The sequence below is a fragment of the Podarcis pityusensis genome (genome assembly GCF_964106645.2).
Source record: "Podarcis pityusensis genome assembly, chromosome: 4".
NCBI classification, from domain to species: Eukaryota; Metazoa; Chordata; class Lepidosauria; order Squamata; family Lacertidae; genus Podarcis; species Podarcis pityusensis.
In genome coordinates this window covers 12,004,171-12,028,688 of record NC_138027.1, presented here as the reverse complement: position 1 = coordinate 12,028,688, position 24,518 = coordinate 12,004,171, and the positions used below count along the sequence as shown (strand labels likewise).

Here is a 24,518-nt window from a genome sequence, read left to right as displayed (position 1 = left end):
ACTCACCTCTCTGTTTTGCCCGAAGGCGAGCACTCCTCCTGCAAGTACTCAGGTCTCTCCTTCTCTCAGACCTCAGGAGACGTCGGTGGGTTACTAGACGCAGGGGCCGCCTCAGCCTCCCTTGACCCAACCGGTAGTGGAGCAGCTGTAAGTGATGGCCCAGCTGAAGGCAACAAGGTAATCCCTGCATCTGGAGCCAGGGCAGGCTCAGGCCCCTGACTCGGCCCAGCTGGTGTTTGTTGCAGGGGAACCTGTGCAGACCGGGGCTCTTCAGGATCAGGCCCCAGACTTTGTTCAGATGCCGCCTGAGGCAAAGGATCCGGTGCGGACTGAGACTCCTCTGGTTCCAAGTCCGAGCCCGACTCCCAGGCCATCACACACACAGGGAGAACATGGCTTGAATCCTCACTCAGCCATGAAGCTCAATGGGTGACCTTGGGCTAGTCCCTCACTCTCAGCCTAACCTACCTCACAGGGTTGTTGTGAGCAGAGCCAGGTATGAAGCAGGGACATTAGGAGGTGTGGCTGGGAAAGGTGTGTGTCCTTTGTATAGCCCAAAGGGCCAGAGCCAGAAGTTTGGAGGGGCACTTTCAGCCCCTGAGCCCCTGGTATAACTATTGTTCTATCTCCCTGACATATTTGTATGAAGACAAATGTGAAGCAGCTTTTAAAATAGCTCTACCAGTAGCTTTCCTCTTCATCTTAGTCATGCTTTCACAGACACACACACACACACACCAAACAGAATGCTTTTTTGGGTGGTGGTAAAATTCAATTTTAACACAGAAAGCTGGTTGAGGGTTTGCACTGGTAATTGTACATTGCTTCATGGTTATGATGACCTCTGTCCCTTTTCTGTTTTCTTTTTTTTATTTTTTATTTATTTTTTACCAACAACCAAAACACAACTAGTGAAACCCCCCAGGTGGATGACACATTGGGTATACATAATCAATAATAACATATTTAAATCAACCATATGTACAATTTTATACACATTAACACTCCTCCATCCACAAGGTTTATTTAACTTTTAACATTTTAATTGCCCCAAATTGTTCAAACCTACCTAAATGATTCAATATCTTCTCAGACCAATCCTCCTCTTTCTCACTGACCTTAAACCCTTTCATTCTGTGTGTCTTCACAGTTAGATATTCTAAAATTATAATATTATTCAGTTTTTTCCTCCATTGGTTCACCCCTATCTCTTCTGCATTTTCCCACCCTTTTCTGTTTTCTGATTCTTTTTTTTTTGGAACAGAGGAAGCCACTGTTTAACAAGTCAGGACACTGGTCCATCTAGCTCAGTATTGTCTACTTCGGGATTTCAGACAGGAGAGTCCTGATCTGCGAGCAAACTTGGGAATGTTGGAGCAGGTATGTCTGTTAGTTTCTGTTTGCCACTGAGCAGTGCTTTGGAGTCACAAGACTCTGTTTACATTCCACACATTCCAGAGACAGTCCAGGCTGTTGGAAGTCTCACGGGAGATGGGAGACGGATGTGACGTACTGGTTTTCTGTTCCTTTGTTGTTCAGTTGCTCTCTGCTTTCATAGAGAGAGGATGTTTCTTTTCTGTCTGCGTAGCGAGAAATAAACCTCTTTAGCCATGTAGCCATAAATCTCATCACTTCCATGTGCTGCTTTGATTCTCTGCTGGATGGGAATGTGCCTGAGGCCTCATCAAAGGCTCAGGTTGTTAATCACGTCGGGAGGCGATTCCGGAAGATGAGCTTTATTAGCTTGGCCGAGATGTCGGGAGATCCCGACATTGTCTGCTGCAAAATGCAGGCCAAACAAAATCTTCACCCTTCCCTATCCCATGTTGAATGGCAACCTCTAAGGATATATTTTCAAGAATAAACCAAAGGCGAGACGTGGAACCCCATGTCTCCTGTAGCTTGGCTTTCAACCTCGACATTGCAATAGGAAAGTTTATTACCCATTCATTCATTAAGTTGCGTAGCTTGTTCGGTCGGTCTCTCATTTTTCCCATTTTAAGTTCAGCCATCTACGTTTCCACATCACAATGGGCTCTTTTCAAAAAGAATTTCTTCTGAAAATTCACCAGCATTTTCATGCAAATTTCTCCTAATATACACATTTGCATGCAATCTTGCCAATTATACACATACATTGCAATTTTATGTTATTTTCACTAGTATGTGCATATTTAGGGACACTATATCACAGCATATGTATTTTTGTACACATTCGTTGACTGCAATTTAGCACTGCAAAATTCGCAATTTAGCACTGCAAAATTAGGATAAGAGCAAATTTCAAGTGAAGGCTGTGAAGGATTAAGTGTGAATGACCCAGGTTCCCCATCAAATGGGCTGGGTTGCTTCCCCGCCTTACGTTTAATGCAATTCTGTTGAAATATCCCAAATCACATACAGACTGCAGCCATCATTTGATTCACTGTAGGGTTGAAACAGGTATCACATGATCATTCCTCTTGGATCTTTCCTTCTTATAAGATTGGCCGCTTTCCCAGCAATGGGAGCTGAAAGATGGCAAGCCTCTGACATACCCTGGCAACCAGCCATTACATAGCAGCCTGCCTAGTCCTTAGGCTTGCTCCAGCTCAATTAATTTTAACCATCCATTTGCCTTCCGTTCAGCTCTGGCTGAGCTTCTTGTTTGCTGAAAAACACCACCACCCTCGCTGGTTTGCATGTTCATCAACCACCGAAGGTGTTGCTTGTCTATCGTTTCCTTATTTGATCACCTTTAACTTTGAGACACACTCTCCCTGCTCCGTTGACACAATTTCACACTTCGTAAAGCACCTGACAGCGTAGCCGTTTTAAACACTCTTACAATAAATCCAGCCTGGTATTAACGTGAGCGAGGGAGATCTGAGCTCTACGAGCAGTGAACATGACACCAACATTTTTGGAAGGAAGGTTCCCGTTCTTATTGAGCTCCACGAAATGAGCTTGATTGGTTCTGAGGCTTGACATTTATATGAAAGCTTCCAGATATCAGACTCTAGCTCCTATCAGAACCAGACTCTGTGGGACTGGTAGGGTGGAAGACAAAGAGACCAGCGAGAGAGGTGCAAACAGGCTCCGCACTTGCCTCCTGGTGTCCCAGCAACCAATGGGAGTTGGTGAGTTGATCAGCCAATCTGGAGAGAAAGAGTAGAATTGAAGTTAGGTGCTGACAGATAGGGAATGTCCAGAAGAGTGCAGGCAGGGATTGTCTGTGGGTTAAGCAGAGACCTGGGATTAGAAGAACTGGATGGGTAGAAGGGGACCTCTGGCTGTTTGAGCATACTCAGACAGGATTAATCTGTCAGTAGGGTCAGAGAGTGAATTGTCTCAGTTAGAGATGGGTCAGAAGAGATTTTACCTACCTGTGGTCAGAAGAGGTTTTCCCTACCTGTGTAGAAGGTTGGGATTCTAGATGGGGCTGGAAGTGCTTTACAGGTAGTGTATTATAATAGGCATCCTCGAAAGAGTTTCTCTGTCCATTGACAGGTTTGAAGCTTGATCATAAGCTTTGTTTGTTTGAAGCAAAGTGTTGTGCCTCCCAAAGTAACCACTAAGCCAGGGGTCAGCAAACTTTTTCATCCACTGTCCCTCAGACCTTGTGAAGGGGCTGGACTATATTTTGAAAAATATAAACACCCTGCAAGCTGGTCCCACAGCTGCCTCCGGACCTGGAGGAGGAATGCACTCTGCACGCGCTCAGGAGCACGTCTCGGCGCCGCCCGCTCCCTGGCATTGTTGATGAGCAGCAGCCACTCTGTAGGCCCGTCCCCATGGAGCTCCCAGGCGGCATGCACCACGCGCTGTGGCTCATTCGAGGCCAGGTCAGCCAGCAGGCCATGCAGGCAGAACACTGGGCAGGTAGCGGTCAGCTTGCCCTCCAGCTGCTCCAGCGCGGCCGCTGAGTGTGCCACCAGCAGCAGCGCTGAGCTGTGCACCAGGCGTGGGGCCAGCAGGTATGCCAAGTTCCAGGTGAAGTCCTGCAACATGCCCATCACAATGCCCATGGCAGGCCCCAGACCTGCCGCCCGCCCACTGGCCTCTCTGTCCATGGCCACACTGGGTTTACCTCAGCGCGCGGGCAGCGAGGCTTCGGATTGGCTGCAGGAACTTCATGCAGCCAATCCGAAGCTGCTCCAGCGTTGCCACGTGCCCAGAAGCTGTGCCAGCATCGTGGAAGTCAGTCCTGGCACAGTGAGGCGTCCACAGTGAGCAGGGATTGACCGAGTGGGCGGCAGGGTCCGCAGGCCAGATTTACAAGCCTGGGGGGCCTCATCCGACCCCCGAGCCTTAGTTTGCTGACCCCTGCACTAAGCTATAACTTCATTGAGTGAAAATAAAGTTATTGCTTTCATCTAAAAAATGCATCAGCCTTAACTTATTTTCTCTGGGTGAGGGTTAAGCGGCCACAAATCCCCATTCACCTAATTATAATACTTTGCTGCTGGTAAAAAAACATAAATGCTACAACAATCAGTACATTCAAAATGTCTGCTGTGGGAATACAGGAAGAGATTTGTCTTATAACACACCAATAATAATGGTTGTGTTGTCTAGCCCCCATGTTAAGTGCCTGTTTTAAACATGGCAGCCTCTTTTCCTTTTCCTTCCTTGGAGGTTTTTAAGCAGAGGTTGGGTGGCCATCTGTCATGGATGCTTTAGCTGAGATTCCTGCATTGCAGGGGGTTGGACTAGATGACCCTCAGGGTCCCTTCCAACTCTACAATTCTATGATTCAGACTGTTGTGAGATGTCCCCCCCCCCCCCGTGTATTCTACATCATGTCATTGACGCAATAATAGTGCATTAGTCATGGATTTATATTCTGGACGTCATTCTATGTCACTAGCTGTTCCATGATTCTTCCTCAATGCTACCACATCAATGCCATCTGGCATCTTGTGTTGCATCACAACAAAACCAAGGCAAAAAAATTCTGGAACATTTGTGCTATGAAAAGTTGTGGAATTTCCGCAGGAAGCTACAGGACAGGCTGTTGGAAAACATGCTTCCTCGGGAGAGGCTGGCCCCCCTCTTCAGGTTCCCGGGGCTTGTTTACTGGTGATCTACCCTGGCTGGCATCCCCGCAAGTCCAGGGAGATCTTGATAGGCGACATCCCCCAGCGTGGAAGATGCACACCCCCTTCCCTTCTCCACTCCAAGATAGCCAGAGAGTCTACATCTCTACGGTTTATTTCTGACTTTACAGCTGTACAAAATCATGTCCGTTCAGTTCAGTCTCCACCAAGCAACTCAGTAAGACTTCCTTCACATGCGCAACAGGAAGGTCTCATATTACACAGAAGAAGAAGAAGAAGAAGAGTTTGGATTTGATATCCCGCCTTTCACTCCCTTTAAGGAGTCTCAAAGCGGCTAACATTCTCCTTTCCCTTCCTCCCCCACAACAAACACTCTGTGAGGTGAGTGGGGCTGAGAGACTTCAGAGAGAAGTGTGGCTAGCCCAAGGTCACCCAGCAGCTGCACGTGGAGGAGCGGAGACGCGAACCCGGTTCCTCAGATTATGAGACTACCGCTCTTAACCACTACACCACACAGAACAAATCCCTGTGAACCATTCTGATAAGAACTGCCTGGTACATTCTTTCCCAGGACTAGTCACATCATGTGATGTCAACATCAAGCTACGGGTTTGCAGCTGCGTTGCACTCATATCCCAACACAGGCACCAAAATCTCTGTCCTGAAACGTTTGCGGTTGTAGGTAATATTGAAAGCAGGATCATCTTTAACCTTTCCCTGTAGCATCAGGAGCACAAAAAACCAAGCATACAGAATAGAAAGGATGCCTGAAGTGGCTCTGAACCTTACTTGCATCAAAGTAGACATACAGAGGATTATTTCACTTACATATCCCCCTCCCTGTACCTTTTGCAGCTGGAATGGATTTTGGGTGATGTTTTAAGATGTATATGTCATACACACTTGAATGTCTTCAATGGATTTTTAATGTAATCTTTCTATATGGTTATGCTTCAGCTGTGCTTCTGACTCTATAAAATGTGGTGACTAATCTATCTGGAAGGGAAAGATGGGGTTTGTGAAATAGGTTTGCATTTTTATTTGCAGCATTTTCTTTATTCCAGAATAACATTAGTAGAGCGAGTTGGAATTGCGTGAGGCGTTGGTCTCAAATGAACCAGCAGCTGGATAAATAAAATCTATGTGTCACTGCGTCACAGTTCTGGTGACGCTGATAAAGAACTGACAAATGTCTTACAGATCCTTGAGGCCATCGTCTTTCACCAGCTAGTTTGCTCAACTGCATTTTGAAGAGATCATATAAAGTAAATTGTTTTTCCCCCCCTTGTGGCTTGCTGAAAGAGAGAAAAGCTCTGGTACTTTCAGCCGGCTATCATAGAATCATAGAGTTTTGGAGAGACATGCTTGGATTCCATACTTTGGGTAACCCTTGTGTCCAATAATTTGACTCAAACTTTTCAGGCCAATTCTAGTCCGTGAAAGCAAAACCATATCATCTGCATATAGAAGGATGGGAATGCTTGATGCGTTGAGTTTTGGGTTGTGGGCAGCCACCTGTTTTAGTAAAGAAGAGAGGTCGTTAAGAAAAAGAAAAAGATCAACTCTGCATCCCCAAATGGAAACCAGAGTTAGAGGTCATACATTTTCTCTTATTGGGGAATAATCAGGAGCTCACCAAGTTAGTGGCTAAGTTTTTTGTCGTCAAAACACATTGCAGACGTCTGATCTCCCTGGAGACCTAGAGATGTAATGTTAGACTGCTCTGCCTCTTTCATTTGACAAATGTTTTGTGTCACTGGGAAGGTGGTAATTCTGTATTGATTTGCTATGGATGTTTGTATGTGGTGCCAATAAAAGGTTTGATGATGATGATTTGACTCAAATCAAAGAACATAAGAAGAATATGGGACAGCTGCATATTCCTGCATTGCAGGGGTTTGGATTGGATGATCTTCACAGTCCCATCCAGCTCTACAATTCTATGACTCTATGACTCTCTAACACTGCTGGATCAGACCAGTGCCCCCTTTTCTCCAACATCATGTTCTTACAGCAGCCAAACTGATGCTCATGAGAAGCCTACAAGCAAAATCTTAATGCAACAACACTGCACTCTGGAACATGTGCAGACGACCAAAGGTTTGGAAACCAAGCCTTATGAGGATCAGTTGAGGGAGCTGGATATGTTTAGCCTGGATAAGGGGAGACAAAGAGGAGATCCTAGACAGCATCTTAAAAAGCAGAGACATCACCTTGCTGACAAAGGTCTGTATAGTTAAAGCTATGGTTTTCCCAGTAGTGATGTATGGAAGTGAGAGCTGGACCATAAAGAAGGCTGATCGCCGAAGAATTGATGCTTTTGAATTATGGTGCTGGAGGAGACTCTTGAGAGTCCCATGGACTGCAAGATTAAACGTATCCATTCTTAAGGAATTCAGCCCTGAGTGCTCACTGGAAGGACAGATCGTGAAGATGAGGCTCCCTGGAAAAGACCCTGGTGTTGGGAAAAATTGAGGGCACAAGGAGAAGGGGACGACAGAGGACGACAGAGGACAAGATGGTTGGACAGTGTTCTTGAAGCTACTAACATGGGTTTGACCAAAGTGTGGGAGGCAGTGGAAGACAGAAGTGCCTGGCATGCTCTGGTCCATGGGGTCATGAAGAGTCAGATACGACTAAACGAATAAATAATAACAAAGAGGAGATATGATAGCCATCTTCAAATATCTGAAGGGCTGTCACATGGAAGATGGAACAAGTTTGCTTTCTCCTGCTCTGAAGGGTAGAAAGGTTGGAATCGAACAGAGGAGGTTGCTGAACTAGTTGGACAAGTTTTGTTGTCATTGGTTTTATTTACACATACAGTGGTACCTCAGGTTACAGATGCTTCAGGTTACAGACTCCGCTAACCCAGAAATAGTACCTCGGGTTAAGAACTTTGCTTCAGGATGAGAACAGAAATTGTGCGGCGGCGCGGCAGCAGCAGCAGGAGGCTCCATTAGTTAAAGTGTTACCTCAGGTTAAGAACAGTTTCAGGTTAAGAACGGACCTCCAGAACAAATTAAGTTCTTAACCCGAGGTACCACTGTATATGCAACCTAAGCATGTGATGGAGGGGCCCATAGCATGAACACTCCAAAAGATCTTGTTTTCTCTTGTTCTGAAGGGTAAGACTTAAACCAACGACTTCAAGTTAGAAGAAAGGAGATTCTGGCTAAACATCAAGAAGAACTTTATGAGGGTAAGAGCTGTTAGACAGTGGAACGGTTTCCCTTGAGAGGCTGTGGACTCTCCTTCCTCGGAGGTTTTTAAGCAGAGGTCGAAGTCTTTAGTGAGATTCCTGCATTGGGGTCCCTTCCAACTCTACAATTCTATGATTCTTCCCAGCAACTGGTATTCAGAGGCATACTGCTTTTGACAGTAGCGGAAGAACATAACCATTGGCTTCATATATACGTGTCGGCAAGAATTATTGTTTATATATGGGTTCAGAAGGCAGAAGTACTCAGCAACTAGAAATTATCAGAAATGCTGTCCTTGAGGTGCATGTTCAGGCAGATGCACCAAGGAGCAGAACAGCAACCATTATTACATCTATAACACAGCCTGGAGGAAACAAGAAAGAGAGAAAGAAAGAAAGAAAGAGAGAGAGATATACAGCTATTAGGACAGGAAGTGGGCTTCTTCAAGGAGTATAGACATCCCAGTGGCTTCAGTTGCATCACCTTAAGGCTTAAACTTCCACGAAAGACTCCACATGCCAAAGAGCGACATTGGAATGCAATGGAGTTATTCTTAAGCATAACACACCGTACACACTTGAATGCATTGAATGGATTTTTAATGTATTCCCTCTGCGCCGAGAGCCAGCATGGCAAAATGAAGCTTGAAGCACAATTTGGGTTGTTTGTCACAAACAAGTTGTGTAAGATGGGAGGGTGAAAAGAAAGAAAAGAAAAAGTTCTGTCCTTCTTTCCCCTCTGCATCCTCGTCACTGAAAATCACCTTGGGTCAGGAGACAATTTCAGATGTCTTTCCCCTCTACTGAGAATGGCTCCTTCACCCCCAGCAGCGGTGGAATATATTGAATTTATAGGGCGACATTCACACTGCATGTCTGCTAAAACCCAGGCACTTGTAATTTAAGGGGAAGTCATTTATTCTCCAGCGAGTCCTCTGTCAGAGCGTTTTGCGAAAGCTTTCAAAGTCGTCATTTAAACAGGGCATCCATCACATGACGCCAGGCTCCTTAGCCAAGCAAAGATTTTCACACCGCTGCGCCTGGGATGTAAACAAAGATCATGCATTTGATTTTTGTATCGATCACTTTGAGGGAGGCTAAAAGCATCGCGCGAGACAAAGGGGACTCTCCAGATCCAAACAGCCTGCCAAGCTTGGTTTACTTCTTCCTCTATCAGGCACGGGCTCTTTCCCCCTCTCTCTTTCTCTCTTTCAATTTCCAGAACCTTCTATCTGATTGCAATTCTTTTCTTCTTTTCTTTTCTTGTCCTCATACCCTTTTTGTGGTGATTAATGACAGGCCAGTGTCGGGAGGTTGCTTGATACTGCTTGACTGAACTAAACAGAGAGGACAAACAATCTCTTTCTGGGGTTCGTGCGTCCTGGTAAAACACTGTTCTTGCAATCTCTGGAAGGTCAGCCGAAATTGAAAGGAGGGAAACGAGTGTCTCTGGCAAGGGTGGGGGTGGGGTGGGGAAGTCACGTAAATACAACATCCAGCCAACATATCATGGGAAGGCATCTGTTTGTACAGTGGTACCTCGGGTTAAGAACTTAATTCGTTCTGGAGGTCTGTTCTTAACCTGAAACTGTTCTTAACCTGAGGTACCACTTTAGCTAATGGGGCCTCCCACTGCTGCTGCGCCGCCACCGCACAATTTCTGTTCTCATCCTGAAGCAAAGTTCTTAACCCGAGGTACTATTTCTGGGTTAGCGGAGTCTATAACCTGAAGCGTCTGTAACCTGAAGCGTCTGCAACCCAAGGTACCACTGTACTCCATGTCATGTTGTTGTTGTTGTTGTTTAGTCATTTAGTCGTGTCCGACTCTTCATGACCTCATGGACCAGAGCATGCCAGGCACTCCTGTCTTCAACTGCCTCCCGCAGTTTGGTCAAATTCATGCTGGTAGCTTCAAGAACACTGTCCAACCATCTCGTCCTCTGTCATCCCCTTCTTGTTGTGCCCTCAATCTTTCCCCACATCAGGGTCTTTTCCAGGGAGTCTTCTCTTATCATGAGGTGGCCAAAGTATGGGAGCCTCAGCTTCAGGATCTGTCCTTCCAGTGAGCACTCAGGGCTGATTTCCTTCAGAACGGATAGGTTTGATCTTCTTGCAGTACGTGGACTCTCAAGAGTCTCCTCCAGCCATGTCATATTATACTCAAAATTCCTTTCCATTCTGTTTCCATATAGAATCATAGAATAGTAGAGTTGGAAGGGATCCCCCATGGGGATCTATTAATCAGCTCCTATTAATCCTCTATTTCCTCCCCTATCCTCGCAAAATGCGTATTTAAATTGTATTTATTTATTCACTGCATTTATACAACCCCTTTCTCCCCAAGGACCTCGAGGTGGCATGCATCTTTCTCCTGCTCTCTCATTTAACCATTCAGCCAGGAACCAACCAGCCCCAAAAAGAGGGTGCTCCAAGGATACAGGAGGGTTGGGACCAGAGAGGGGGGGACTTAGGTTGGATCCTAAGCCCATTCAGCTGAGTCACATGATCTGGGAACCTGGCATAGCCCCCCTCCCCCATCTTAGGCTATGCAGCAACAGCAGTCATGCTGCTCAACAGAGTTTGGATCCAGTGTAACTTTGCACTAGCCTTCTTTTATGCCAGTTTAAGATTGCTCCCCGAGTCAGTTCCACTTACAGCAAATGTTTCTTATAGCTATCTCTCCTATGAGTTAAAGCAGTACCTAAACACAGTTCCGCAAACATTCGGAAAAGACGTTTCAGGTTTTTGGAAATAATTGCTCTCCATTTCCTTCTCTCTCTCTCTCATTTCATGTGATGTGGCTTCAGGGAGAAAAATCCGAGTTTCCAATAATCACTGGCATGTTGAACCAAATCTCTCCCCGGTACCTGCTTTGTATATCTTAGCTCTTGTCTCCTGCAAGGCATCAGATAGGATCTTTCATCAGGTGTTGCAAATTGGATGGACTAGTGCCTAAATCACACCCAGCAGGGTATTCATTCCAAAGCTAAGTATTGCATATCACCGCTGAAAGCATATCTTCATACAGAATGTAAGGATTTCAATAAAATGCCTCCCAAAAAAGTATCAGAATAAATTAATTTGACAGAATGTGTCACAGAGCCGGACAACCAGATCCTATCAGATTTGGCATTGTGCTCTTCTCAGAGTCGCTGCATCCCAAAGTATTCCTAAGATTATGCAATGGTTAAATTTTGGGATGCACAGTGCATGGGACTGCCTAGGGAGATTGCTTGGAAAGTTTCAATCAGCTCAGATTATACCTGCAAGGTGGCTGATAAAAATCAGAGGAATGATAACTTCCCTGGCTACCCACTTTTTAATTTTTTTTCTGGGCACAATTTAAATTCAAAACATAATTTTGTTTTGTCCCCCAAAGCTCTAAATTGCCTGGTGCTGGGATACCTGAAGGACCACTTTCTTTCATATAAACTTGTCCAGGTGTTAAGATCTGAGAGTTGCATCCCAAAGCTGTATGTATGAAGATTCAGTCACACAGTGGGACTTCTCCTTCCCCTCCTCAAATTTCGAGGTTGAACATGGGCAGCCCGCAGGAGAGAGAAGAGAAGGAAGTTTCATTTCACAAAGTCTGCCATGGAATGACAAACTCAGATACTAACCCAAATACCTCCACCTTCTCATTTGCCTCCTCTGCGAGCATCTCGCCATCTCTGGTCACCCTTCTCCTGGTTACTACTATAATCCTGCTCTGATGAGTTTTGATTACAAGATAAAATACTTCTGGCTTACATGGGCATTTCATTTAAAGAAACTGATTTGATCCTGCATTGCAGGGGGTTGGACTAGAGAGGTTTTGGGGTCCCTTCCAACCCTTCTTTTAATAATCTGTTTTTTCTCTTCTTGTAGTTGTGACTGCATCTTGTAAGACATCTCAGAAATCTTTGGTGATTTGGTGGGCTATCAAAATTGTAAATAATAATTTTAATAAATATTAAAATTTCACCCTGCCCCCCATTTATCAAATGCAAAAATTTCACCCTTCCCCCCATTTATCAAATGCAATTACAGTGGAACCTTGGTTTTCGAACATAATCATTCTGAAAGTCCATTCAACTTCTGAAATGTTCAAAAACCGAGGATCAAAGGGCTGGCTGCAAAGTCAATGGGGGTGTCAGGGAACTGCCATCGGCTCAGGGGGGAGAGGGGGAAAGCTGGATGGATTACAGAGAGCCCCCAAAGATCGTGGGAAGCAGCTCCTCCTCAGCAGAGGAGAGTAACCACGCCTCCAGTGGAGAGAGGCTTCAGGGCTCGGAGGAGGCGAGGCGGTGCCAGGACACCTTGCCTGGGCAAAGCGGGGAGGACAGAGGTCCTCCGTCACCCACACCCTCCCTGCGCAGTAAGCTTTTGTGCCGAGAGGGGAGGCGCAGACTGGGCGTCAAGAAACTACTTTGCTGGGGAATGTTTAAGGACCGCCCACTCACGGATTCTGCCAGTGAATGAGCCAGCCACGGGAGAGTGGCGCTCCAGACAGATAAGTTTATTCTGGCATCAAAAGCAAGGCTTCACATCCGAGCAGGGAGGCATTTGCCTGCTTGCTCTCGAGCAACCCCTTGGAATCCTTACAGGGGGAAAAATGAAAAATGTACCTCGGAAGTCGTTTGACTTCCAAGGTGCATTTGAAAACCGAAGCATTCACTTCTGGGTTTTTGGCATTCGGCTTCTGAAACGTTTGGCAGCTGAGACGTTCGAAAATAGAGGTTTGACTGTACTGTATATGTCTGTGTGTCAAATTGTTTTTACGTTTTAATTTTTTCTTTGTTCCTTTGGGCACTTGTATACAAATACCTAGCATAAAATATAGTCATGCAGATAACTAGTAAGTAATATAAATAAACTGCTGTCAAATATCATTCGTTGGAACTGATGGTTTGACAACTGATGACAGTGCCAAGAAAAGAGCTGTTCAGTTTCAAAATGGTGGATGGAAAGTTTGCTTTAACTTTAGGGACCTTAAAAAAAAAATTCCCTACTTTGAAATAGTCTATTCTTCCCTTATTTTGTCTGGCAAACCTTAATTTACCTTGACCAAGGGAGTTTTTAACAAGGCAGTCAGAAGAAACTTATTTAGCAAAGGTTTTATAGGTAAAACCTCATTCCTATAAAATGCTTTGTTTACAAGAATATCCTAGGAGAGATCAAGGTAAAGAAGAACGTGTTAACGTCAACCATTCGTTTAGAATTGCTCTGGCTTGTACTAATAAAAAAAAGAACTTAATGTGATTTGCTCATAACATCGAAATCCACAGTTTGTAGGTCTGTGGAGTCTTGGGTACTTAACTCCTCCTTTGCCAGGGATACCAGCTAAGGACAGAAAATGGAGAAAAAATCCTGTGGATTTTTAGTTTGAGGAAGGTTTGAGATTCATAGCCTTGCAGTCCTATTTATCGATTTGCACCTTAAATATTGTATCTTAACTGAGTCTCTTCTGGATGAGATGGCCCTTCCCTAACAGGTCAGGGCCATCCCAGCCTGGGGAGACTACCTGATCCACTTTTAACTTTGAAGGTCAAAATGGTCCCTGTAGCATGAAGGATGTCTTGCCATCAGAGGGTTGCACACACCAGTTGGCCAGTTATCCATGCTCTCATAACATCCCACTTGGATTGTGGGGCTTCCTTTGAAGGCTGTTTGGAAACCCTAGTTGGTACCATGGACAGCATCTAGAATACTTTTAAGATCTAGGTGTAGGGGGACAGATATATCTAGTTTTAAAACAGTCGTCAGTAGCCCTTGGTTGCTTTCTGGCCTGAGCTGTCCCCTCACTCTGGTCAAACTACTGCCCATAGACCAGGCCTGACACATGTCCCGTTCCTCAGCCACAATCTCCAGGGTAGCTTCCCCAACCGCACAGTGTGGTTTCCAAAGCATGCTGGAAACATACAGTTGTGGCTGGTGCCCATTGGGACTGGAAGGGCAGAAGGCAAGGAGCCCAAACAGAGTTCTACAAGGGCAACACTGAGACCTAAGAAGAGGAAGCTGACAGCTAGCCTCATGGCTTGGGCTGGTTTTAAGTAAGAAGGCAGGAAGGTGGGAGCTGACTGAGGAAAGACTGAGACCATATCTACTGTCATGCATCCAAGTTTCCAGCTTGATAATACTGCAAGCATCATTAATTAAAAAGGAGGATTTATTGCAAAAACAACAGATAGCTCCGGATTGGTGTAACAAAGCCTCCGGCAGCACCAGTCAAGATGACCCATCTGAAGACTGCTTCCAGTGTGACCAGAAGCAACTGAACTTTCGCTTCATACGCCTTTTGTTTTGCTTCCTGTCTTTCAGCCCTCCCATTTGTCAAGACCTCGGACTGAGTGGGTCAGCTCCTTCCTCTTCCCCATTCTCTGAGAGGCTGTCTCTTAACTCTTTCCTGCCTGTTTGTGCTTCTGGTGAGCTTTGACTGCATTCTAGCTTGCTCCCCGCCAGTCCCTTATCAGCCGGCATTCCAAGCGGTGGGGGAATTGGCACTAGTCAATGCCCATCCTGCATGGCAGTTAACCCTCTCTGTTCCTGGCTGCTTTCTTCGGTTGGCTGCAACCCTTGCCTGGGAGCTGGCTCATTAATGACATCAACACCATACATTTATAGCACTATGATGGTGCTTTAAACAGTCATGGCTCCCCAAAAATATTTCCGGAGGGTTGTTAGGAGGCCCCTATTCCCCTCACAAAGCTGTGATAATCAGAATGGTTTGACATTCAATTCTCCATCATAGGGAATCTGAGAATTGGAGCTCTGCGAGGACAATAGGGGCCTCATGACAAGTCTCAGCACCCCTTAACATACAACTGTTCCCAGAATTCTTTTTTAGGGGGAGAACCTGACCGCTTAAAGTGTCATCATAGCGCTTTAAGTGTATGGTATGATTGCAGCATGAAGTTGGCCGGGTAGTACCCTGATTGCCCTAATAGAGAAGACTTCACTGGAATCCTCTATCTCTATTTTAAAGTGTTCTTAAAGGTAAAAGGTAAAGGGACCCCTGACCGTTAGGTCCAGTCGTGGCTGACTCTGGGGTTGCGGCGCTCATCTCACTTTACTGGCCAAGGGAGCCGGCGTACAGCTTTCGGGTCATGTGGCCAGCATGACTAAGCCGCTTCTGGCGAACCAGAGCAGCACACGGAAACGCCGTTTACCTTCCCGCCGGAGTGGTACCTATTTATCTATTTGCACTTTGATGTGCTTTCAAACTGCTAGGTTGGCAGGAGCAGAGACTGAGCAACGGGAGCTCACCCCGTCGCAGGGATTTGAACCGCCGACCTCCTGATCGGCAAGCCCTAGGCTCTGTGGTTTAGACCACAGCGCCACCCGCGTCCCATTTACCTGCTCTTACCTGCTCTAAAACAGAGTGCACCACTGTTTTCCCTCCAGGTTTCCCTGGAGGTGGGATGTGGCATTGCTTTACAGCTGCAGGATGTGTTTCGTTGTCCTTCATCATCTCCCCTGCCCCTTCTGCTGCCCAGTTCCGGATCTCCTTGACACCGAAAATGGAACGAAGCTAATCATCTGCTCCTTTGGGTAAGAGACCGTTTAATACAGATGGCAAATCAGTTCCTTTTTCAGAGAGAGCATTTAATTAAATTAAAGTGTTTCAACACTGAAATATTAAAAAGGAGGGGCGGGGGAACAACAGTAGCTGGATTTTATCATCTCTATAATGGAAAAAGGCCAGAAGTTCTGCTTTGCAGTCTGATTACCTCTGAAGTCCCCGCTAGCTTTTGTGGCTCATCTTAATGGGTAGAGCTGTCTCATCCTGTCAATCAAGATCTGCCACTGTGATATTTATAATGTCTATATTATTATTCACAAGATCCTTTTCAAAGTTAAGTAGACCCTGATGTGCAGAGTTATATAACGGTTGTACCGCTGTTAACAAGACATGCCTTTGTATTCTAACAAGGAATGGAAGATAATAGGGGCAAAGCTGTTTTGGCTAGAGCTTAGAGATGCTGTCAGAGTTTGAATAGCAGTAGCTTTGAAAAGGATTTCACAAGCTCACGGGTAGTGAGCCCCCTTCAGATGTTGCCAAACTACATTTTGCACCTTCCGTGGCTGTCAATGGGTTAATGTTGAACCCAACAAGGCAGAAGTACTGTTTCTGGGGGACAGAAGGTAGGAAAGGGGGGGGGGATTCCCTGGTGCTGAATGACGTTATTGTGCCCCTGGGAGTCATTTTGGATTCACAGCTGTCCATGGAGGTGCAGGTCAAATCTGTGTCCAGGACAGCTGTCTACCAGCTTCAACTGGTACACCAGCTGAGACTCTACCTGTTCACAGACTGTCTCACCAGAGTGGTATATGCCCTAGTTATCTCCCACTTGGACTACTGCAATGTGCTCTACGTGGGGCTACCTTTGAAGGTGACTCGGAAACTACAACTAATCCAGAATGCGGCAGCAAAACTGGTGACTGGGAGTGGCCGCAGGGACCATATAACACTGGTCCTAAAGGATCTTCACTGGCTCCCAGTATGTTTCCGAGCACAATTCAAAGTGTTGGTGCTGTCCTTTACATCCCACAACGGATTCAGTCTTGTACACTCAAGGAAGCATCCCCACCCCCATTGTTCAGCCCAAACACTGATGTCCAGCTCCGAGGGCCTTCTGGTGGTTCACTCACTGCAAGAAGTGAGGTTACAAGGAACCAGGCAGAGGGCCTGCAAAAAATATCCTGGATCCTGCAGAGAGCTGTGCTCCATCAGTCATGCCGTTAAAGTGAGTCCACACCTAACAGTTAAAAGCATTACAGAAGTAAAATCCAATGTAAATAACCAACTGATAGCCATGAGCGATGGGAAAGGAAAAAGAGGAACAAATGGTCCATAATTAATTCAGAAATAATTGCAGCGGGCAGAAAAACAGAAGAGATGGCATGCAGGGTGTTGGGGGAGTGAATACGAGAAGAATATAATGACTCCTGGAAAGCTTTCGGACAAATTCTGTCAGGCGGCAATTGATAAGAATTATCGCACTATTGGAATGCTTTTTTCCTGCTTTTTGGGGGGGGGGAGGGGGAGAGAGAAACATCCCTAATTGTATCATTAGCATGTGTATCTAGTGTTCACAAATATCGAGTTTGTGTCTAGCATTTGAAGGACCTCTTAGAATGCAAAGGGATGGCAGCCTATATTGGTTTGGAGCAGTGGTTCTCAAAACAGTGATCTCTGGGCCACACTTTTCCGATTAAAAATTTACTCGCAGTTCTTGATTTATAACATGGGATACAACTACTTTAGAACATGATCAGGGGACACCCAGAAAGTATAAAAAAATGCAGCTACATAAGAGCACAAATCATTATGAAAATATAATACTGATCGTCCTTGAATCTCTCTGCCACACTTGCCATCCTCTCCTGACACACCAGTGTGGCGTGCCACACCAAACACCAGTCGGATGTTACCATCAGTGCCGGATTTATGTATATGCTAAACAAGCTATAGCTTAGGGCCCCACACTCTTGACCCCCCCCCAAAAAAAAAGTAAAGGAAAAAAACACCTGGATATACATTTCTAAAATATAAGATAAAAAACAAATAAAATAAAACCTACATACAATGTTTTGTGTTGTGTAGGCTCCTATGATGTAAGTAATGGGCCCTGCCTGCTAACCTGCTCCCTAAAATATCACTGGTTTGCTCATTTCTATATATAAGGTGCCTACATTCTGCATTGACCGGTTGCATGGCAACATGTGCAAATGGCTTGAGATACCTATTAGGTTCATAAATCACTATATAGCATATATTCAACACAAAAAAAACAGAGACAAATTGTTGTTGACAAACGACAGCTGGATATATAAAGGGCCCCATTACCTTCAGTAGTCTGGGGCCTCATCACACCTAAATCCGGCCCTGCTTACCATTTTCTCTTTTTTGCTCCCCCCCCCCCAGCCATCAACTTCCTTTGATTTCTTCCTCTCCTTCATATGCTGAAATGTTACTTGGCTGTCCCTCACCACAAAGGACAGCATCTTTGAAATGGTCCCATCTGCGCTATACATTTAAAGAAGTACCATGCCACTTTAAACAGTCATGACTTTCCCCAAAGAGTCCTGGGAAATGTACCTTGTTGAGAGTGCTGGGATTTGTTAGGAGGACCGCCCCCCCCCCACTGTTGCCCCCACAGAGCTACAATTTGCAGAGGGGTGTAACAATCAATCTCGCTTCCCGGAGAACTCTGGGAATTGTAGCTCTGTGAAGGGAAGAACTCCCAGCACCCTTAACAAACTATAATTTTCTCTCTCTCTCTTACACACACACACACACACACACACACACACGTCCCCTTGCCAGGGGCAGAGAAAGGGGTGTGTGGCAGGGGCGGGCCATCCTGGATGTCACCACTGAGGGGGAGGTGACAAAATGCCAGGCGGCACTCACTGTGGGGCCAGCAGCACGCCCGAGTCACACGTCTCTCCTGGGGGTGATACAGTGGCTTGGGCGCCCGCAGGTTCTGCGCTGCCTCAAACGGTCCGCCCACCACCTTCCCCTCAGCTGTAGGGCGGCTGAGTGGGAGGAGGCAGGCAGACTCCTCAGAGGCAAAGCTGTCAACTTTTCCCTTTTCTTGTGAGGAATCCTATTCAGAATAAGGCAATTTCCCTTTAAAAAAGGGAAACGTTGACAACTATGCTCAGATGCCCTGCAGAGTGTCCTGCCCTGGTTGGCCCCACCTTGCGGATGGCTGGCCCCGCCCCTGGGTGCAGGGCACGCGTGCCGCCCAAGGCACCCTATTGGCTTGCTCTGCCGCTGCCCCTTGCTCAACCCCCCCCGGGGGGGGGGGGACTCCTCTCAAGCACAAACAGCAGTTAAGTTTTCCTTGTACAGTGGTACCTCGGTGAAATATACTCGGGAGTCGAGAGTGGATTTCATGCTCTTTATTCAGCTCATAGTGGGAGGAGGAATGGAAGTTTCCCCAAAGTATCTGCTTTATATACATTATTTACACAATGGGCTGCACGTGATTGGCTAATTCCGGAATTCTCCTGTAGGCCAATCAGGTTGTGGATTCACTTCCATCTGGAGCTGGATTGGGTGGCTCCTGCAGACCAGTCATACTGCTGCATTGTTCTAGGACCAATCAGACTGCTGCATTTTGGATCCTATTCAACTCAGTACATAACACTCGGGTTACATACGCTTCAGGTTACAGACTCCGCTAACCCAGAAATAGTACCTCGGGTTAAGAACTTTGTTTCAGGATGAGAACAGAAATCGTGCTCCGGCAGCGTGGCAGCAGCAGGAGGCCCCATTAGCTAAAGTGCTGCTTCAGGTTAAGAACAGTTTCAGGTTAAGAACGGACCTCTGGACTGAATTAAGTACTTAACCCGAGGTACCACTGTATTGCTGTTTGTTCTGATTAAAAGCTAAGAAGCAAGTTTTCCCTGGGAAAAGACTGGGGGCAAGTGGGAAAACAGTTTGGACCCATGCTTTCTAGGTATAAGACAAGCAGAAGTGTGGATGAGCTTTCTCTTTCTCTCAGAATCCCTGCACATAGAAAAGTCGCATGCAAGGCAAAGGGCCAAGCTAGGACTCATCTGGTTTTCTCTCTCTGTGTGTATTATTGTGTGTGCATATTTGTGGGGAATTTTGCACACAGATGTGAACCCCATTTGCCGCCCTGACATGGATTTACAGTTTCAGCAAGAAGAGGGCCTTTGCGTTTTTCGCTAGGTGTATTTAGCAATGCAAATATCACCGCATAAAGCCAAACCAAACTAAAAGTAAGATAAATTTGTTTGGGCTCAAAGGAGGCATCTGCCTGAAAGCCACAAACTGAGCAGACAAAAGGAAGAAGCATTGGTTGATGTAATATTTATCACTCAAATCACTAATGCTACAATGATCAAAGGAAATCTATTTGCCAGTGGGATGCTGGGGACAAACATTGTCTGTGGCTGAAAACAGGAACAGTGGAATATATATGAATCCGGAATACCATTTTCATACATTAAAATGCTCCGGGTTGCTCTAATTCTGCTCAGAATGAAAATATTCATGTGAAGACCCAAAAGGAGGACTTCATAAGCAATCAATTTCTCACGGAAAAGAATAGCTAAGATGTTGCGCTCTTGTCTTTGCTAGCAATCCTGCAGCGTCGAAATAAATAAATAAACTAAAATAGAAAGAGTTCAAACTTTTAAAATATCCTATTCATAAAAGGTGCTGTCACAGTGTGGAGAGAACAAGGAACTTGGTTTGAAAGACGCATTGATTCTCCTTAAAAGACAAACTTGATGACGATGACGAAGATGAATGGATTGTACCACTTTGGGCTGCCGGAGTGTGTGCAGGTGGCATTTCTGAACAGTACCCTGTGTAAGCTGGGCTTTGCTGGCCCGTTTTCTCGCTCAGAAAAGCTCTGCCAGAATTACACCTTGCACTGTTCCATTTCCTCCCTGAAATAAATCAAGTATCTATGTTTAGGAAATGATGTGAGCGCTGACTTTCCAAGCTCTGTATTCCTTTGACATGCTCTAACAAATGTGTTTTGTCCTGGTGATCAACAAATTTTATGGCCCCTCTTATGCTCAGAACTCCATCTGTTTCCCAAATGCAACATGAGTGCAAGAAAGCGATTGCTAATCTTATAGTGTAGTGTAAAAAGCATCCAAAAACAACCTGGGGAGGTTTTTTTTGGGGGGGGGGCTAGGTTATAATTTACTGCAGGGGTTTTATTTTTTAGCATCCTTATCCCCTGATGGATAGTGTCACTCAGCTATGCCCTGCCATGTGACTCTCCTTGAGAAGAGGACAGAAGTCCCTTTCTCCAGAATAGCTCATGTGTTCAGCTGTGTCCTCTGGCCACAACCACTGACACCTGGGAACTTAGTACATGGGTGAGAATCATAGAACTGTAGGGTTGAAAGGGACTCCGAGGGTCATCTAGTTCAGTGCCCTGCAATGCAGGATTCTTTTGCCCAATGTGGGGCTCAAACTCACAACCCTGAGATTAAAAGCCTTATTGTAATGGTTGCGTCTCTCCCACAGAAGCGAGACAACGCCGGCAGCAATTAACCCGAGGTACCACCGTACTTCTTGGGAGAAAAGCAATGACAAACCTAGACAGCATCTACAAAAGCAGAGACATCACCTTGCCAACAAAGGTCCATATAGTTCAAGCTATGGTTTTCCCAGTAGTGATGTATGGAAGTGAGAGCTGGACCATAAAGAAGGCTGATCACTGAAGAATTGGTGCTTTTGAATTATGGTGCTGGAGGAGACTCTTGAGAGTTCCATGGAATGCAAGAAGATCAAACCAATCCATTCTGAAGGAAATCAGCCCTGAGTGCTCACTGGAAAGACAGATCGTGAAGCTGAGGCTCCAATACTTTGGCCACCTCATGAGAAGAGAAGACTCCCTGGAAAAGACCCTGATGTTGGGAAAGATTGAGGGCACAAGGAGAATGGGACAACAGAGTACGAGATGGTTAGACAGTGCTCTCGAAGCTACCAGCATGAGTTTCACCAAACTGTGGGAGGCAGTGGAAGACAGGAGTGCCTGGCGTGCTCTGGTCCATGGGGTCACGAAGAGTCGGACATGACTAAACAACGAAACAACAACAACCACTGTACCTTCATTTTCCTACTCCTATTGAAATACTGCCCCTCAATGAGGCCAAACTTAGATTCACAAAATGTTTAGGGGTATGCCTCCCCCTGCGTCTCCCCCAGAAAAACAGCACTGGGTCCTACCCTCTGGAGCAGCAGAATACAAGCTTGCTCCATCTTCCATGTGACAGTCCAACAGATATTTGAAGATGACTATCTTATCACCTCTCGGTCTTCTCTTCTCCGTGCTGAACATCCCCAACTCTCTCAACCATTCCTCATAAGGCATTTTATCCTCTTGTCCACCCTCCTCTGCACACATTCCAACTTCTATATTGTCATGTGGTTCGGACATCTTAGCACTGACTCAGCATTGCTTTTTTTCAAGGAGGGGTGCCTAAATAATGAAATGGGGAGAAAAAGAATACAATTCATTAGACGTGAATACATACTTAATTAACGTATCCCATCTGTTAGACATTAACAGGTTAAATCCGTGTCCAGGGCAGCTGTGTACCAGCTCCATCTGGTACGTAGGCTGAGACCCTATCTGCCCGCGGACTGCCTTGCCAGAGTGGTGCATGCTCTGGTTATCTCCCGCTTGGACTACTGCAATGCGCTCTACGTGGGGCTACCTTTGAAGGTGACCCGGAAACTACAACTAATCCAGAATGCAGCAGCCAGACTGGTGACTGGGAACGGCCGCCGAGACCATATAACACCGGTCTTGAAAGACCTACATTGGCTCCCAGTACGTTTCCGAGCACAATTCAAAGTGTTGGTGCTGACCTTTAAAGCCCTAAACGGCCTCGGTCCAGTATACCTGAAGGAGCGTCTCCACCTCCATCGTTCTACCCGGACACTGAGGTCCAGCACCGAGGGCCTTCTGGCAGTTCCCTCACTACGAGAAGCCAAGTTACAGGGAACCAGGCAGAGGGCCTTCTCGGTAGTGGCGCCCTCCCTGTGGAACGCCCTCCCACCAGATGTCAAAGAGAACAACAACTACCAGACTTTTAGAAGACATCTGAAGGCAGCCCTGTTTAGGGAAGCTTTTAATGTTTGATGTATCATTGTATTTTAATATTCTTTTGGAAGCCGCCCAGAGTGGCTGGGGAAACCCAGCCAGATGGGCGGGGTATAAATAATAAATTATTATTATTATTATTATTATTTATATCTGTATAAACACGCATACTTGTCAGTATTCTTAAAGAAGGATATTTCCTTTGGTAATGCTAGGTGGGAAGAGGACTTCCACAATTACAAGATTTCCTTCCAGTCTCATAAATCAGGCTTCCTCAACCGCAGCCCTCCAGATGTTTTTGGCCTACAGCTCCCATGATCCCTAGCTAGCAGGACCAGTGGTCAGGGATGGTGGGAATTGTAGTCTCAAAACATCTGGAGGACCGAGGTTGAGGAAGCCTGGCATAAATGATCACCTCGTTCTAGCATCACGTATACAGAGTGAGAAGCACTGTTGGGCCTGTTAAAATAGGACAGTTTCAGCCAATGGCTTTTGAGCCAAAGGTTATCTAAACAGCTGCTGGCTTAATCCATGTTGGAGCCAAATTGGTACATTAAGAGAAAACCTGTTCGCACTGGTTCTATTTTTACACACTAAAGCGCAGCAAACAGAAACCAACAAGTGTAACGGAAAGGAAGTAATTGGGCTAATGGGCTCAAATGAAGCTTGCTGTGATCAAATAGGGAGAGTAATGTATCATGATTTTATTTATTCCTTTCTTATTTTGAATTCAGTTCTGTGGTGGAGCATAGGCAATGTTCACTTGGTGGAAGACTGCATTAGAGATGTATAAGGCCATTCAGAGAAACTCTCCACCTGTGAGAATAACTGTGAGGAAGAGCCATAGGTTCAATCCGCAATATCTCCATGTAGGGTTAGGATAGAACCCTGCCAAAAATTCTGGAAAGCCACACTGCTTGCCAATGCAGACAGTACTGAGAAAGGTAGCCACTTGTTTGACTTGGAATGTTCCAAAATGCACTTGCTTACTTTGGTCAAAATGAATACCAAAATGTCTATACTGCGATCAAATGTGTAAAAATTGTATTTTTTTCCTGGGTAAAATGGCTATTTATCTGACATTTTGGTTGGCCATAATGAAGGGATTTTGGAAGATTTTGCAACAAAAGTGGCCTGCATGCTAATGCAATTGTTGTTGTTGTTGCTGCTGCTGCTGCAGTTAAATTTATTTGTAACCTGCCTTTCGCCCAGACCGGGACTCAAAAACTAAAACAACACAGATAAAATACAAAAATCTAAAAATATATACAAGGTAATCATTAAAGAATAGTTAAACTCTAATAGGTTTAAAATAATATATAAAAAAGCAAATATATTAAAATACAGATAATTAAAAGCAAGACAGTAACCTGCCTCTTCTCTGCTTCACTTATTTGTTGTGTTTCTCTCTGAGAAAAAGAAAAAAACTTATCTATTCGGCATGTAAATGATTGGTAAATGGAACTCCAGGAGATGACATCATCACCCCTGTTATGAAATAAGTAGCGTATTGAAATATACTCAGCATCCTGCAGTGATTTCATGCTCTTTATTGCAGCTTGTAAAAGTGTGATTGAATTTCCCTCTAAACCTCAGTCCTTTATATACATTATTTGCACAATGAGTCCCATCTGATTGGCTGATTCTGCTTCCCTCCTGGAGCCTGATTGGTCTTTTCCAGCAAGCCAA

General features: G+C 45.5%; 1 long non-coding RNA gene across 2 annotated transcripts in view; it reads left to right on the top strand.

Annotated features, from left to right (window-relative positions):
• LOC308475483 overlaps positions 1 to 24,518 on the top strand; it is a 77,712-nt gene that overhangs the window by 6,070 nt on the left and 47,124 nt on the right. Inside the window, exons 2-4 of one of the 2 annotated variants that reach the window (XR_013985248.1) lie at positions 1,265 to 1,380; positions 14,542 to 14,645; positions 15,625 to 15,771. This is a non-coding gene — a long non-coding RNA (uncharacterized lncRNA). Of the gene's footprint in view, positions 1 to 1,012; positions 1,381 to 14,541; positions 14,646 to 15,624; positions 15,772 to 24,518 lie in introns of those variants that run through there. The other variant, XR_013985249.1, reaches the window with a different exon arrangement.